The following is a 16911-nucleotide window of genomic DNA, read 5'->3' on the forward strand; positions in this document are numbered from 1 at the left end:
AAGAACATAAGAAAATCAAGTTCCCTTCACTCTGCACAAACCAACTCACACCTGACCTTTACCTGCCAGAACCTAATCCTCCTTAGGTAGAGTGGTTAGGAGGCTGAAGCAAACTCAGCCATTCTGCCTTGGCCTAGGTGTAATTAGAAGTTCAGTCTTGGCCTGAACGTTTATTTCAATTAAAATAATAAGGGGCTTATATACTGATATTACATTTAATTTTGTTGTTTTTCAGTCGCTAAGTCATATCCAACTCTTTGTGACCGCATGGACTGCAGCATGCCAGGCTTCCCTGTCCTTCACTCTCTCCCGGAATTTTCTCAGACTCTATCTATTGAGTCGTGATGCTATCTAACCATCTCATCCTCTGCATTTAACTACCTTTTTTAAAATTTTTTATTTATTTATTCATTGCTGTGCTGGGTCTTTGATGTTGTATACGGGCTTTCTCTAGTTGTGGTGTGAGGGCTTCTCATTGTGGTGGCTTCTCTTATTGCAGAGCATGGGTTCTAGGTACTCAAGCTTCCATAGTTGTAGCACTCTGTCTCAGCAGCTGCAGCATTGCACTCTAGAGTGCAGGCTCAGTAGTTGTGTCACACGGATTTAGCTCCCTGAGGTATGTGGGATATTTCTGGGCCAGGAATCAAACCTGTGTCCCCTACATTGGCAGGTGAATTCTTAACCACTGAGTCATCAGAGAACTCATTAACTACCTTTCTTATTAAAAGTGTGAGTCTAGCCTCTAGACTCTAGCACAGAGTCTGGCCATGATTTTTTGCATGATAGAATCACAGACAAAAAAATTGACAGATACACATGGCTTCTCATCAAAAGCCCCCAGTAGAGGTTTCTGAATGTCTCTTACCTTATTATTTGGTTCCAGGTATTCAGTGAAGAATGATCTGTCCTTCTGCTGCTGGCTGGTGCACCCCTACCAGCCTCAACCACAGCTGTAAAAGAAAATGGAGCGTGGCATTGCATTTGGCTTGGCTTTGCCAGAGACACATTATTGTGTTAAGTACAAGCATCTGCAATGAGAGATCCCTCCCGACATGAAAAACCGCTGAATTCAGAGAATTTCACTTGACAAACAAAACATAGACTTACAGGTAACCAAGGTGGAAAGTACCATTCCTTTGAGTTCATGGGTCCTACAGGCACCCATGAATATATCTGGAGGGGATTACCAAGGGAAGAGCACCAAGACCACTGTCAAATGTACATGAGACATGCTTAAGAGAGGGATTTCTTTTAAGAATAGGAGATCCTTTATTACGTAGGTGAGGAGAGAGTGAAATTTGACCATTGGTATAATCTCATTTTATCCTCAAAAGTGAATGAAGTCTGGGGAAGCTTGGGTTTCACATATTGAGGTAGTAATAGAATGGAATGCCTAATGAGGGCTCCAGAATCCAAGCATGATAGTCTAATTCCTGAACCATGAGCCAACATCACCTGTAGATGTTATAGCTTAGCCTTCATCCTCAGAAAGAAATTAATGATTCACCTTCTGGGTTCTAAAGAATCACTTATGCATTCTAACTAGATAAGATGGCCCAGGTTATAGCAACTGGAAGCCCAGAGAAATAGAAATTATTCTGTAATACACCAGAAAATCACCCCAGAATAAATTTCTTATTCATCATCAGAGATTCATCCTGAGGAGAAATAAAAACACATGAACATAAGGATATGGAAGCACATACATCTTGTTGTTGTTGTTCAGCTGTTAAGTTGTGTCTGACTCTGCAAACCCATGGACCGCAGCATGCCAGGCTTCCCTGTCCTTCACTATCTCATGGAATTTGCTCAAACTCAGGTCCATCGAGTCAGTGATGCTATCTAACCATCTCATTCTCTGCCGACCCCTACTTCTTTTGCCTTTATTTTTTCCCATCATCTGGGTCTTTTCCAATGGGTCAGCTGTTTGCATCAGGTGGCCAAAGTATTGGAGCTTCAGCTTCAGCAACAATCCTTCCAATGTATATTCAGGGTTGATTTCCTATCAAGTAGGAACGGTAAGTCTGTGTGTATCTATAGGTACACACATACGCATTAGGGACCATTTGCTAATGTTACCACAGTAAAGATTTTTTAAGTTAATATATTACTTTAATAATCTCATTTGACATTCCAATTAAATTTTTAGAAAAAAATAAATTTTAAAAGGGTATGATTTTTTTTTAACTTGGATTTCCACTCTTATTTTATTATGATGTACTTGTCTTAGTTTTTCTGTGGGGAGTATGATAAGATAGTGTAGTGAATCAGATGACAATGTCAATGACTATAATGATATCTGACCACACCAGGATGTTCTACAGTACATAAATGCATGCTGTATACCTTGCTTAAGCAAAATCCTAGTAACTCAGTACATAACTGGAAATCTGTTTCTGTGTAGTTTTCAAATTCATCACATGTGCTGTTCTTCTGTTTCACTAAAAGGGTTTTTAAAACCCAGTCAAAATTTTTCCATTTTGTTTGAGTGCTGTCATTTGATTTTGAGCTTGAGAGTTGTGAATATTTTATTTAATCTTGGCTTCTTGAATGACTTTCTTGCCACTCTCAAATTCTTTTAACAGGAACTAAAATAAACTTCATTTGATTTCTTGAAAATTACACCACTGTCCAGTTGAATTTTAAAGTTGAGTAGGTAAAAAAGAAGAGAAGGAAGATATACATGATTGAAATATTGTGAATTGCAGACTGATATTTTGCAGAAATAAATTGTCAAGTATTGTATGCTTTAAATCAACTCATTGTATACTATTTTCTATAAAAAGATATTTTATTTTATCACTGTTATATTACTTTTTAATATTTGCTTAGCTTTTAGACAGTTAATTATTAAAGCAATATTTTTATTTTTAAACATTTGTAAATAACTGAAATTTTCTTAGTTTCTCCTGCTAATTTTTCACTTAAAGTAAAAACAAATACAAGTCTTTGTATTAAACATACTGTATATATAACATTTGATTTTTAAAGTTACTGCATAATTAATATTTTCTTTCTTATTCCTGAAGCAGAAGAATAAAGTTTTGTGTTTTGGTGACAAGGTGATTCACCAATTTGTACAGTTTACATTTTCTATCACTTGTATATATGTTTTTTGTTCAATGTAAATATTTTATTGAGGTATAGTTGATGTACAATATTATATAAATTTATACATCTTTATATAAGGTGTACAGAGGAGTGATTCACAATTTTTAAAGGTTATACTGCACTTATAGATATTATAAAATAGTCACTATATCCTCCTGGTTGTACAATATACCTTTTTAGCTTATTTTATACCAAATAGTTTGCACCTCTTAATCCCCTATCCCTATATTGCCCATCCCCACTACCATCTCCCCACTGGTAACCACTAGCTCATTCTCTATATCAGTGAGTCTGATTCTTTTTTGTTACATTCACTAGCCTGTTGTAATTTTTAGATTCCACATATAAGTGATATCATACAGTATTTATCTTTCTCTGTCTGACATTTCACTTAGCATAATACCCTCTGAGTCCATCCATGTTGTTGCAAATGGCAAAATGTAATTATTTTATGACCAGGTAGTTCCATTGTACATATATATCACACCTTATTCATCTGTTGATGGACTCCGGCTGCTTCCATGTCTTGACAAATTGTAAATAATGCTGCTATGAACATTGGGGTGCAGGTATACGTTTGAATTAGTGTTTTTGTTTTGTTCAGCTATATACCCAGGAGTAGAACTGCTGGGTCATATGGAAGTTCTACTTTTAGTTTTTTGAGAAACCGCAATATTATTTTCCACAGTGGTTCCACCAATTTTCATTCCCATCAGGAGTGTATGGGTGTTACCTTTTCTCCACATCCTCAACCAACATTTGTTATTTGTATTCTTTTTGATGACTACCAGTAATTCATGCAATTCACTGTATATTATTTTCTACAAAAATACATGTTAAAGCATATGTCTATCAGCAAGGGAAATATAAATGAACATGAGAAGTTATTTCCCAATATTTAAAATACATAAAACAAATTTTTTTTAATTTATAAGCAGTTCAAATTATAGAGATTTGCTTTATATCTTTATCTTTATATCTTTATAAAGATGACACTCCTGATGGGAATGAAAACTGGTGCAACCACTGTGGAAAATAATATTGAGGTTTCTCAAAAAACTAAAAGTAGAACTTCCATATGACCCAGCAGTTCTACTCCTGGGTATATAGCTGAACAAAACAAAATAATCATGTAATCTCCACAAAGACTTGACCTTGATGGTTCTCATCACCTGTGTATACTCAGTATTTAACACAGAGTCATATAGTAGATGCCTAATAAATATTTGTCAACTTCAAAGATTAACCATTTTTGAAAGGTGAATTTTGAAAGCTGTAAATTCTATTTTTTCAAGTTTTGAAAAGTAAAGACCAAAATAACTTTTACATACATTCATGAATTTAAACTGAGCTAAAATGCAGTTAAAAAACAAAATTTGAACTACCAGGATGTTACCAGTCACTGCAGAGTGACAGCAACACAGGTACTTGCTGTATTATCTGAAAGTTGAGGTTGTGTTATCTGTATATTCCAAAATTATAACATAACATTTTCCATGACTTTTAAAGAATTTAATTTTGTATTTGATTCTTCTTTCCAGTAACTAATTTTTCTTGATGTCTTTTCTCCACTACAAATTGTATCTAGTCAGAAATAACTTTTACTTTGCTCCCAAAGGACCAGAATAGCTTTACATCATAAAACAAATTTAAAATGATATCATCAATACTGATCAGACCTTTGTATTATTTTATTAGAATCAGTGACGAAAATGTACTTCTATTAAATCTTTTCTAGTAAATCATATTGATTTATTATTTTTCTACCCATGGAAAGTGACATTGTTAATGAAGACTGTTTTTTTAGTTTGGCAAGCAACATGAAACCATTTGCCATCTTTGATTAGGAAATTAGTACAGGAAAAATCCTGTGTGTGTGATGGATGTGGGAAGACTTGCCAGACAACCTTTGCCACTTTATTTCACTTGGTTTATAGAACATTTTATACATTCAAAAATTAACATCAAGAAAGAGGTTTGAAATCTAGGGACTGTGATAACATTTCTGACCAGAAAATTTCTTGAAAATCTGTTCTACATCCCCTAGAATACATAAAAGGCATTTCAAATACCACATCTAAAACCAAGTTTTGATTTACCACCAAATCTGCTCCTTCTGTCTTTCTGTTAGTAAATTACATCTGCATTTGACAAATTGCTCAGGTCCCAAAACAGAGGGTAACCTCTTAACCACTACATCCAATCCAATCACAAATTTTATTTGCTCTACCTTCTAAATAGAACCAGAATTGGCCATTTCTTATCTCCTCTACAGCCAACCCACTCCAATATTCTTGCCTAGAAAATCCCAGGGACAGAAGAGCCTGGGTGCGGCTGCTGTCCATGGGGTCGCACAGAGTCAGACATGACGGAAATGTCTTAGCAGCTGCAGCTACAACCAAAGTCTAATCCTCTCTCATTTCTCACCTGCCATCACTCACCTGCCCTATTGCAATAGCCTCTTGACTCCAATCCACACTGATTCTTTTACTCAATTGAAAACTTTTTCTTCTTCCAGCTTTGGTCTGGCTCAGATTCAGTTAAAAAAGAATCCTCGGTATGGGCACCTTCATTCATTTCCAACTTGTTGGTCTATTTCTCCTCCCACACTTTCTCTGTTCTCTCTGTCACCTCCAGAATCACTACTAGTGATAGTGTTACTGAGTCCAAGCTCATACTGCTCACTACACAGGCCCATAAATCACAAGACTAGTTGTTGGAGCAAGGAATAGCAACTCTATTTGGAAAGCCAGCAGACTGAGAGAATGGTGGCCTAGTGGCCCAAGGGACCATCTTATCTACATTAGAATTCAGACTTCCTTTATACTGAAATGGGAGGGGGTGTGGCAGCTTGTGGCAAACTTCTTGGTGCAGGAATCCTTTGTGCTTGCAGCTGTCCATATAAGTCTGGTCACAATGCTTCTATAAGCCTCAAACAATATAAATATAATTTTCCATTTTGCAACTTTTTAATCTCTCTATGAAGGGAGAAGCATTATACCTTTAAAGATCAGAGCCTTGAGAATGAGCTATCATGTATATTTCAGGCTATAGGCAACATTATTTTACAAAAGGTACAGAGTCAGCATGACTAAGCATAGGCAACAGAACTCATGACTTAGAGCTAAAGGAACAGATCCAGCTACGGGCCAAGTGGCTAAGACTCTGCACTTCCAATGCAAGGGGACATGGGCTCTATCCCTAGTCAGATAACTAGATCCCACACACTGCAACTAAGAGTCCATGTGCAACAGCTAAAAGATCTCACATGAAACAACGAAGATGGAAGATCCCTCGTGCCAAAACTAAGACCCACTCCAGCCAAATAAATACATTTTTTAAAAGGAATAGATCACATATGGAGTCAGGTTTCTTCTGTGTTACAATAGGAAAAACATGCAAAGAGGCTCTCACATTACTCTTCAAAGATCAAAAAGATTTGATCCTTACTGTAAAGCAGTTATCATTCAATTAAAAATAAATACATAAAAAGATTTGATCCAAATTCTATTCATTTTCCAGATGTAAACACAGAAGCAGCTGGATTACTTTGTCTTCTAACCTCCCAGTGTTCCTCTTATAGAAATAATGTCCAGAGAGATGGACAAGCTGAAGAAAGAAAATGATCAATGTCAGACAGAAAAGAGAAATAAATATAAAATATAGTTTTGAGTAGTGGTCATTTCTCAAAATAAAATAAAACATAATGTGATAAAGAGTTACTCAAGTTATTCAGGGAGAGGAGGTGATTGGATCAAACAAAGAAGGTACAAGTTAGAAAGAAAGCCCGGGACTGTGTGATTTGAGTCAGGACAACAGGTGCCATCAGAAGTCTGATACAGGTGGATAAGGGTAAGAAATGAAGATAAAAGAGGTTGCTATTCTTGCAAGGGAAGGAAATTTGGAGAGATTGCCAAGATTTGCTTCCATACTGTGCTTGGACAGCAAAGATTAGAAGCCAGACGGCAGGAGTTAACAAAAAGTATTAATTAAGTCTAGTTACAGACTAGATGCATATAGGATTTCAGTATGATTTGACAGAGAAAGGAATGAGCACAAATAGGCAGATTTTTTAAAAGTAGCAGAATCAAGCACTTCCCTATTTTTAATGGTCTCGTAAATTTCTGTATAGGTAAGAAACTAACCATATAAACATGGGGACCTGGGGATAGTATGGAGTGAATTAGGATTCAGGATGTGAAGGTTTTATGAGGTACAGAGGAAAGGGATTCAGAGCCCCAGTGAAAAGAAGAACATAAATAAAAAGAGAAATTCCTTTCCCTGATAACAGAGGGAAGTGGAGAAAATAGACTTGGGGAGAGTGTTCTGGGAGAGAATGACAGCTGGCTTGAGTCTCGTGCAAAAGGAGAGATTTTTAAGAGGATTAACCCCATCCCCCATGCCTGAGTTTCCTCCTGTCTACAATGAAGCCTAAATGGCACCCACTTCATACTGTAGTTGTGATGATTAAATCTGTTCATGTGTAAAGAGGATAAGAACTGTAACTGATGCAAAGTAACCTCTCAATGCATGTTAGCTATTATTATTCAGTTCTGTAGCTTTCCACATCTGCAAAATAATTATTTCTGCCTAACAATTAATGTCCAGATAGAAGAGTCTTACCATTGACAAATTATTTTAGTGAAAACTATCCCACTTGTTTTTCTGCACAATTCAATTTAGATGCCAAGCAACATCATTTTCATATTGTACAGATGAGGAAACTAAGCTTTCAAACCAACTTGTCACGTTTCATGCAGCTGATATATAGCACAGTCACAGTCCAAACTCAAGTGTTCTGAACCTCAAGTTCTATTGTCTGGACACTAAACTCCCTTTCTGAATATAGGAGAACTCCTGAACAGATCTTCACACTCCCCACAAAACTTTTGTTAGAGGCAGAAGGGTGATTTTCTCAGTTCTAGCCCTTCTTGAGGGAAAGAATTCAGTCAAGAGGTATAGAGCAGTTTTAAGTAGCAAGAGTTTTATTAACAAAAGCAGACGTATGTTCCTAATAAAAAATGAGAGTGGGCTGCCTGGAAACTAGAAGTAGCCCTGCAATGCGATAGGGTTGTGTTTTTTAGAGTGGTGGTCCCTCCCTCTGTCATGCATTACTTGACAGACAAATTGATATCTTTAGGTCATATAACTTTTCTCCTAATGCTCAGGCACTTACCCATAAGCACCCAAGCAAAATCCATAGGTTAGGGGGTGGGGAGAGGAGGGCATCACAATGCTAATTTATTACAAATACAGCATAATGAAACTTGGGTTACCTTGAGTCGCCTTTTAGGTCTTAGTACACCTGTACCAACCAGGGCTGGTGGTTTTATCTTGCTTGGTCCTGATAAGGCTGGAAACTTAGTGGTGGTTCTTGACCACAAAAGGGAGGAACTCTGGATGTGTTCTGATCATCCAGTGTGGGAGGGAAAGACTAACCATCCAGGATGGAGCAGGACCCATTCATGTCTAACTAGCTACCTAACACTGACTAATTGTGGTCACCATCAGACCAAAGATTTTTAAGCAACTCAACTTCAGTAAATATGTCCTTCATGTCCCTTGCCTGTTTCTAAAAGAATGTAAAAAGAGAGCCCTTCATATGATCAAAATATGGTAGTCCAAACTCTGAAGTATCATGCCCACCTTCAAGGGAAGAATAAGGGAGGAAATGATCGAAGCGCCATCTGTGTTTTAAACAGTAAAACAAAAGCTTCCCTGAAGTTCTCACAGCATCTTTATTTACATCAGAACGAGGTCAAACGACCTAATCTGCATGACCTAGGGCTGGGCACATGGTCATCCCAAGCAGTCATATCATCCCACACTGGTGGTAAGAAGAGGGGATGAATATTGGGCAAACAGTTAACAGTGCCAGCAGCAAGGTTATAGGATTCCCCAAAGTGGCAGAAGAAGAGCCAAGTTGAAGAGAAGCAACCTGTAAGAGAACAAGAAATGAGAGCGATAATACACTGACAAAGGTCTTATCAAGAACCGAGGTTGTTCTAAGAACTTAGAGAGATGGCAGGGTTGTCCCATTAATATTTAATTTCTTGCTAACACAAGTTTGAAGCTATACTTAATTTTATTTGTGAAATAGAAGAGCATGAGATTTTCATAGGATACCAGATAACTGAGAGAACTGAACATCACCAAAGAACATGACGTGTGGGCTGCATACCCTACTGTCTTTATATGGACATCAGTGTGATCCTGGGAAATCACCTTATGACTGGTATCCTTACGAAAAGAGGAAATTTGGACTCAGAGACATACACAGGGAAATCACCATGTGAAGACAAAGACAGAGATTTCGGTGGTGCATTTAAAAGCCACAGATTGCCAGCAAACCCCCAGAAGTGGGACTTCCCTGGTTGTCCAATGGCTAAGACTCCAAGCTCCCAAAGCAGGGGACCCGGGTTCAATCCCTGGTCAGGGAACTAGATCCCACATGCTGCACCTAAGAATTCATATGCTGCAACAAAGATCAAAGATCCCGTGTGCCATAACTGAGATCTAACACAGCCAAATACATAAACAAAAATACTTCAAGTAATCATTAAAAACAAATGAACTAACAAAAACAAAAGCTGAGGAGACATTCTCCCTGGAATAGAATCTTCCTCTTAACCCTCAGTGGCTTCCCTGGTGGCTCAGTGGTAAAAAATCTACGTGTCAATTCAGGAGACGTGGGATCAATCCCTGGGTCAGGAAGATCTCTTGGACAAGGAAATGGCAATCCACTCCAGTATTCTAGACTGGAAAATCCCATGGACAGAGAAGCCCAGTGGGCTACAGCCCATTGGGTCACAAAGAGTCGGACACGGCTGACCACACACATTCAACCCTCAGTAGCAACCAACCCTGCTGACCCCTCGTGCTTGGGCTTCTCGCCTCCAGAACTGGTTTTTAAGCCAGACAATCTGTGATGCTTTGATATAGCAGCCCCAAGAAACAAATCCGCCTATATTTGAAGCTTTGGTACCAACAAAAAAGCTGTAATTTCACTCAGTTCAAGCTACATACTGGAGACAGAAATGGCAACCCACTCCTATTCTTGCCTAGAGAATCCTGTGGATGGAGGAGCCTGGTGAGCTGCTGTCCATAGGGTTGCACAGAGTCGGACACAACTGAAGCGACTTATCGGCAGCAGCAGCAACCTACATACAAGAGAAGAGACTGTTGGATTCTCCCTCTCCTCAGCCCCAGCAGAGCCAGGTTTTAGTCTCTGGAGAAAGACAGGAGGTACTTCCAAACTCTTGTATGTTTGAGTTACAAACATACAATCTGAACTCAAGCAGATTAAAGATAAACAACTGCTATTTTAGCTGGTGGAGATTCATTTCATGATTCCGTGAATCTCAGCAGCGGCTGTGTGGCAGGGAGAGGCTGGAGGAGGTGTAGGCTTCTGAGAGAAAGACCAATTTGAGTCAAGATTGACAAGCCCAGAATGTTTGGTGAGTATAAATAACTGTGGGGGAGAGGAGATGATGCCTGAGGATGCTACAGAGTCTCCAAATTGTAATTCTGAACAGCACTCCTCTGTTTCACATGCCTCGACTGCACTGGCGAAGTTTAAATGGTAAACTTAAGAATCAGAGTCTATGAAAAGAGAAGCCACAAACTGTGAGAAAATATTTTCAAACCACATATCGAATAAATGACTCTATCCAAAAATACATAAAGAACTTTCAACACACTACAATAAGAAAACAAACAATTCAGCTTTTTAAAACATTGGCAAAAAATTTGAACAGGCATCTCACCAAAGATATATGAATTTCAAATAAATGAAAAGATGCTCTGCATCATTAGTCATTAGGGAAATGCAAAGCAAAACCATAATAATATATCACTTCACAACAACTAGAGTGACTAAACTGGTGTTTTGTCTTTTCTTTGTGATTGAAGTGTAGTTGATTTACAATGCTGTGTTAGTTTCAGGTGTAAAGGAAAGTGATTCAGTTATACATATACATGTATATATAAATCCATTCTTTTTCATATGCTTTTCCATTATCAGTTATTACAAAATAGAGTGTAGTTCCCTGAGCAATACAGTAAGCCTTTGTTGTTTATCTATTTTATATATAGTATTGTGTATATATTAATCTCAAACTCCTAATTTATCTCTCCCCCCTTTCCCTTTGGTAACCATAAATTTATTTTCTATGTTTGTGGATCTACTTCTGTTTTATAAATAAGTTCATTTGTATCTTTTTTTGAGATTCTACATATAAGCAATATCATATGATATTTGTCTTTGTCTGACTTACTTCAGTTAGTATGATAATCTCTAGGTTCATCCATGTTACAACAAATGACCTTACTTCATTCTTTTTATGGTTGAGTGATATTCAATTGTGTGTACGCACCACATCGTCTTTGTCCATTTATCTGGCAGTGGACATTTAGGTTGCTTCCATGTCTTGGCTATTGTAAATAGTACTGCTATGAACACTGGGGTACATGTGTCTTCTCAAATTATAGTTTTCCCCAGATATATGCCCAGGAGTGGCAAGGGTAAAATTTAAAAGACCAATCATACCAAGTTTTGGGTAAGATACAAAGCAATTAGAACTCTCATACACTGCTGGTAGGAATGTTCAAATGGTGCAACTCCTTTGCAAAATAAATTCAGCAGTTTCTTAAAAAGCTAAATATGTTCTGGCCTAACAATGCAGCATTCCACTCCTAGGTATATCCTCGAGATGAAAGAAAGCATATGTCCACACAAAGACTTGTTCATGAATGTTCACTGAAGCTTTTATTCATAATAACGAAAACCTGAAAGCAACCCAAATGTCCATCAACAGCTGACCATATAAACAATTTGTTACATAGCTAATCAATGGATACAACTTATAAATAAACCATTAATACATAATTAATACATTAAGCAATAAACCATTAATACATGCAACTAGATGGATAAAGCTCAAAATGATTATGCTGAGTGAAAGAAGTCCAACAAAAAAGGGAACATACTGTATTAATCAACTTGAATAAGACTCTAAAAAATGCAAACTTGTCTGTAGTAACAGAAAGCAGATCCATAGTTGCCTAGGGGTGAGAAGAGACTGGGGAGGGGTAAGAGGAAGTGATTATAAAGGGACATAAAGAAACTTTTGCCAGTGATAAATAATGTTCATCATCTAAACCATGGTGATGGTTTCAGGGGTATTTATTATATCAAAACTTATCAAATGTTACCTTTTAACTATATACAGCTTATTGTAGAATATAGCTTCCCAGGTTGTGCCAGTGGTAAAAAAATCCACCTGCCAATGCAGGAGACTCAAGAGACATGAGTTCAAACCCTGGATCAGGAAGATCCCTTGGAGGAGAAAATGGCAACCCGCTCCAGTATTCTTGCCTGGAAAATGCCGTGAATAGAAGAGACTGGTGAGCTACAATCCATGGGTCACAGAGTCAGACATGACAGCAGGTATGCCTAATGCCTACTACATGTTATTCCACAATAAAGCTGTTAAAAAAAAAAAAAAAAGCTAAGAAAAAAGAATTATATTAAATTGAGATTTTTATGTTCTCCCTTTGCTTCTTTAAAACAAAATATTTTGGAGTGCTTTAAAACAAAAGACACATAGAAAAATTATTAGATCACAGCTAAGCCATTATAGGAAGGAACACATTACTAGTAATGCTGGTAACCACCCGAGGTTATATTTATTGCAAATAAGCATTATTGTATTTGGTTTTGAGGAGGACAGGAGGACAGGCAATGTAATGGGGTGCTCAGTACTCATTAGCTCACAAATGGAAGCATACCAATTATTCAAGAGAGATTCACTCTTGTATTCTGAAAGAAATTTATCCCATGGAGCTTTGGGATGGTCATTGAACAATTGAATGAGCAATTCCTCTAACAGCAATTCCATATTAACAGCCAAAATCATCCTATGTAGCTATTTCCTCAGTTCAGACAAAGAACATATCATTAGACTAAACCAATATGGAACTAAACCAATATGGTCAGAAAGTATTCTTATCTTCTAGGGCTTCACTGGCAGCTCAGATGGTAAAGAATCAGCCTGCAATTCAGGAGACCCAGGTTCAAGCCCTGGGTCAGGAAGATCCCCTGGAGGAGGGCATGGCAACCAGCTCCAGTATTCTTGCCTGGAAAATTCCATGGACAGAGGAGCCTGGCAGGTTGCAGTATATGGGGTCGCAAAGAGTCAAACACGACTGAGCAAGTAAATTTTTCTATGTATATAAGAGCACAGTTATGGCCTCACATAGTTAGTTGCACAGATAAACTATGCCCTGAGTCTCCAGCCCTCACCTGCTGCTAGATACAGAGTCCAAGAAAACTTTATCTTGTTACCTGCCAGTGTACATGATTTCAGCACTTTGACAAATCCACTGATCTCCCAGCCTGTCTACCAGAGAGGTGGGCCCTCATCCTGCAAAACCCACAGTGTAGACTTCAGCCAGAACCACTATTGTGGCGCAAGGCTCTGCAGGATGCTCATTAGGGCACTTACACTGCTGCCCCTCCAGCCTGCAAGAGGCCTCAGTATGTGACGAAAAGGGGCCTACCTCCCATTATGTCATATGTCACACTGTATTGCCAGTCCTGCTGGGACCGGATGCTTCACAGAGCTTTCACTGGAAAAACACTTCATTTTTGCTCACAGTCCTCTCTCTCCCAAGGTTTGAGACTTGCAACCATGCCACTAGGGAAGGGACAGAGTGAAGTGAGTACCTGGGTGTACCTGACTCCTTCCACTCTCAGAATGGGATCTAAGAGGCTACTTGCCATACCTCCAAGTGGACCTAGGTTAGGTTTATCTGAATCAGTCTCTGTGAATGGCTGTGCTATGTGCTCAGTCATGTCTGGCTCTTTGCGACCCCATGGACTATAGCCACCAGCCTCCTCTGTTCATGGACTTCTCCAGGCAAGAATACTGGAGCAGGTTGCCATTCCCTTCTCCAGGGGATCTTCCTGACCCAGAATTCAAACCTGAGTCTCCTGCATTGCAGGCAGATTCTTTATTGTCTGAGCCACCAGGGAAGCTGTGAATGGCTGGCCATCTTTAAATCCATGTAGTTGACACAATGAGCATCAGTTCTCAAACTTTCCCATATGTTACAATCACCTGGGAATGTTTGAAAAATCACAATGTCCAAAATACATAACAATCTCCAAGTGATTCCAGTGTACAGCCAAGTTTAAGGACTTGTGTGGTCCAGAAAGAAACTGAAGTTGCTACAAACGCATCAAAAATTCTATCTCCCAAGATAAATGGAATTAAGAGTTCACTTACTTTGGATGGCTGTCTCCTCATCCTTGGTCTTCTGCCTTTGCTACAAATTCATCATCTAGAAGTAAGGAAGCAGAGGAATATTTAATAGAAAGAGAAATACAAATTTGAAAGTTAAAATCAGGAACTGTGAAAAGTCCCAGTACAATCAGAAGAACAAATCTTATGCTCAGGTAAAACACATGCCAGGAGTCATCTACTCCCTCCTTTGCTCTCTGCTGTTTGTTTTGTACTAAAATAATAAGTTCTATAAAGAAAGCATATTTCAGACTAAGCCTTTCCAGGCAGCCTTCTACATTTTCTGTTTAAATGACAGCACTTAGGATGATGTATGAATTTCAAAGAGGCAAAGTCCAAGCTCATCTCAGTTTTACTTAGGCATTATTATTCAAGAAGCCCTTTCTGAGCTCTATTCAAGGGTATCTGTAAGCTGTTTTCAAAGACCAGGGACCCCTACTGTAATAAACAAGTCATTTACACTGGGGAAATGAAAAATCTGCCATGTCTGCCAAATGAAGGCAGACATACCTGAGCAAAGAAAGATTGATGAAGCGAGATTACAGAAAGCTGAAAGCTGGGTTAAGATGCATCAGATTTGCCAAATGATGGAGAATATACCAACAACCACCGGGGATGGATATTAGGCCCTAGATCATGTAGAACTGATCTAAAAAAAAAAAAAAAGAAAAGAAAAGAAAGCAGAACATACGAAAACTTTAAGATTTGGGCAAATTATGGCCTGGGGATCTCAAACACCTGCTACATCCTGGTGAAGGATGATGCATGGAATTTCTTGTACCTCCTTTCCAGGAATCTGAATAGCACAGGTGTCAATTCTGCCTAAATATATACAGGTGTCCTGTACACTGCAGGCATTGGCAGCCCAGTTCTTTCCTCGTCATCGGGGAGAACATCCCTGTCTGTCCTGATACACAAACAGTGGTCACCAGCAGGCACTAGCAAAGCCTCTTGTCAAGGGCTGTGACAACCCAGCTGTTCTGTGACCTTCTCATAGGGGCCTATCCCAGATCATGGAACTTTCGGCTTCAAGTTCATTTATTTTATTTAACAATCACTTGCAGAGCACTTATTCTGTGCCAGAAGCTATTTCAAGCCCCTATCAGTATGAATTAATTCAGTGCTTCAAACAACTTACCCTCTAAGATCATAATATTCCCATGATCACAATGCCACAGAGGCCGAGAAGCTGAGTAATGTGTTCATGACTCGAGGAGAAATGGTGAGGGCAGGATGTGAGCATAAACCAACTACTGGTTTCAGACTCTTTTCCAAAGAGTGTTCAATGCTGTCTTTTTTACTAACTCTGTGACCTGATCATGTCTTGTTCTATCACTGTTGTTCCACTGCTTATGAACAGGTCTGTGCTGCTTAAAGGTCTTTAAAAATAAACAGAAACCTAGATAGCCTATTAAAAAGAAGAGACATAACTTTGCCAGCAAAGATCCATGTAGTCAAACTATGGATTTTCCAGTAATCATGTACAGATGTGAGAGTTGGACCATAAAGAGGGATAAGTGCCTAAGAACTGATGCTTTTGGACTGTGGTGCTGGAGAAGACTCTTGAGAGTCCCTTGGACTGCAAGGAGATCCAACCAATCATTCCTAAAGGAAACCAACCCTGAATATTCATTAGACAGACTGGTGCTGAAGCTGAAGCTCCAACTTTGGCCACCTGACACAAAGAGCTGACTCATTGGAAAAGAACTTGATGCTGGAAAAGACTGCACCAAGAGGAGAAGAGGAAGGCAGAGGATAAGGTGGTTGGATAGCATCACTGACTCAGTGGACATGAGTCTGAGCAAACTCCAGGAGAGAGTGAAGGGGAGCCTGGTGTGCCTCAGTTCAAGGGGTCACAAAGAGTCAGACATGACTTAGCAACTAAACAAAAGCAACAAAATGAACACAAAGGATAAATGGGGGAGGGTGGTATTATTCCTTTTAGACCTTTAGCCAAATGTTGAAAACTGTGGTTCCCAAAATTTGCCATATGTCAGAATCCCCTGGAGAGTTTGTTTAAACACAAGTTGTTCCACCCCTTGAGTTTCTGAGTCAGTTGGTCTGAGTAGGGCACAAGAATGTACATCAAGCTCCTGGGTGATGTTGAAGCTGACCTTCAAAGACCACACCTTGAGAACCACTGGTCTAGAGACTATAGCTGTAGAGAAACATTAGATTATTAAACTTTGGCTATTAAAGAAATTCATCCAAAGTCATTTTCATGCCATTGGGAAGAAGGGCCCTCTCTGTTGAAGACGGGAAGAAGGGCCCTCTATCTTGAAGAGAAAAAGAAGAACCAAACAGTATACTTGTGATTGTGTGAAGACTGAGAGGGAAGATACATGGTCTTAGATTTTATGTCTCTAAGAAGAAAAAAAAAAAGACTAAAATTAGTAAGTACAAATTGGAAGAGCAGGATTGACATAAATACACACCTTTTGTAAAATAGCTAGCTAGCGGGAACCTGGCAGCACGGGGAGCTCAGTTCACTGCTCTG

This window comes from Capricornis sumatraensis, chromosome 1 (assembly GCF_032405125.1).
Source record: "Capricornis sumatraensis isolate serow.1 chromosome 1, serow.2, whole genome shotgun sequence".
NCBI classification, from domain to species: Eukaryota; Metazoa; Chordata; class Mammalia; order Artiodactyla; family Bovidae; genus Capricornis; species Capricornis sumatraensis.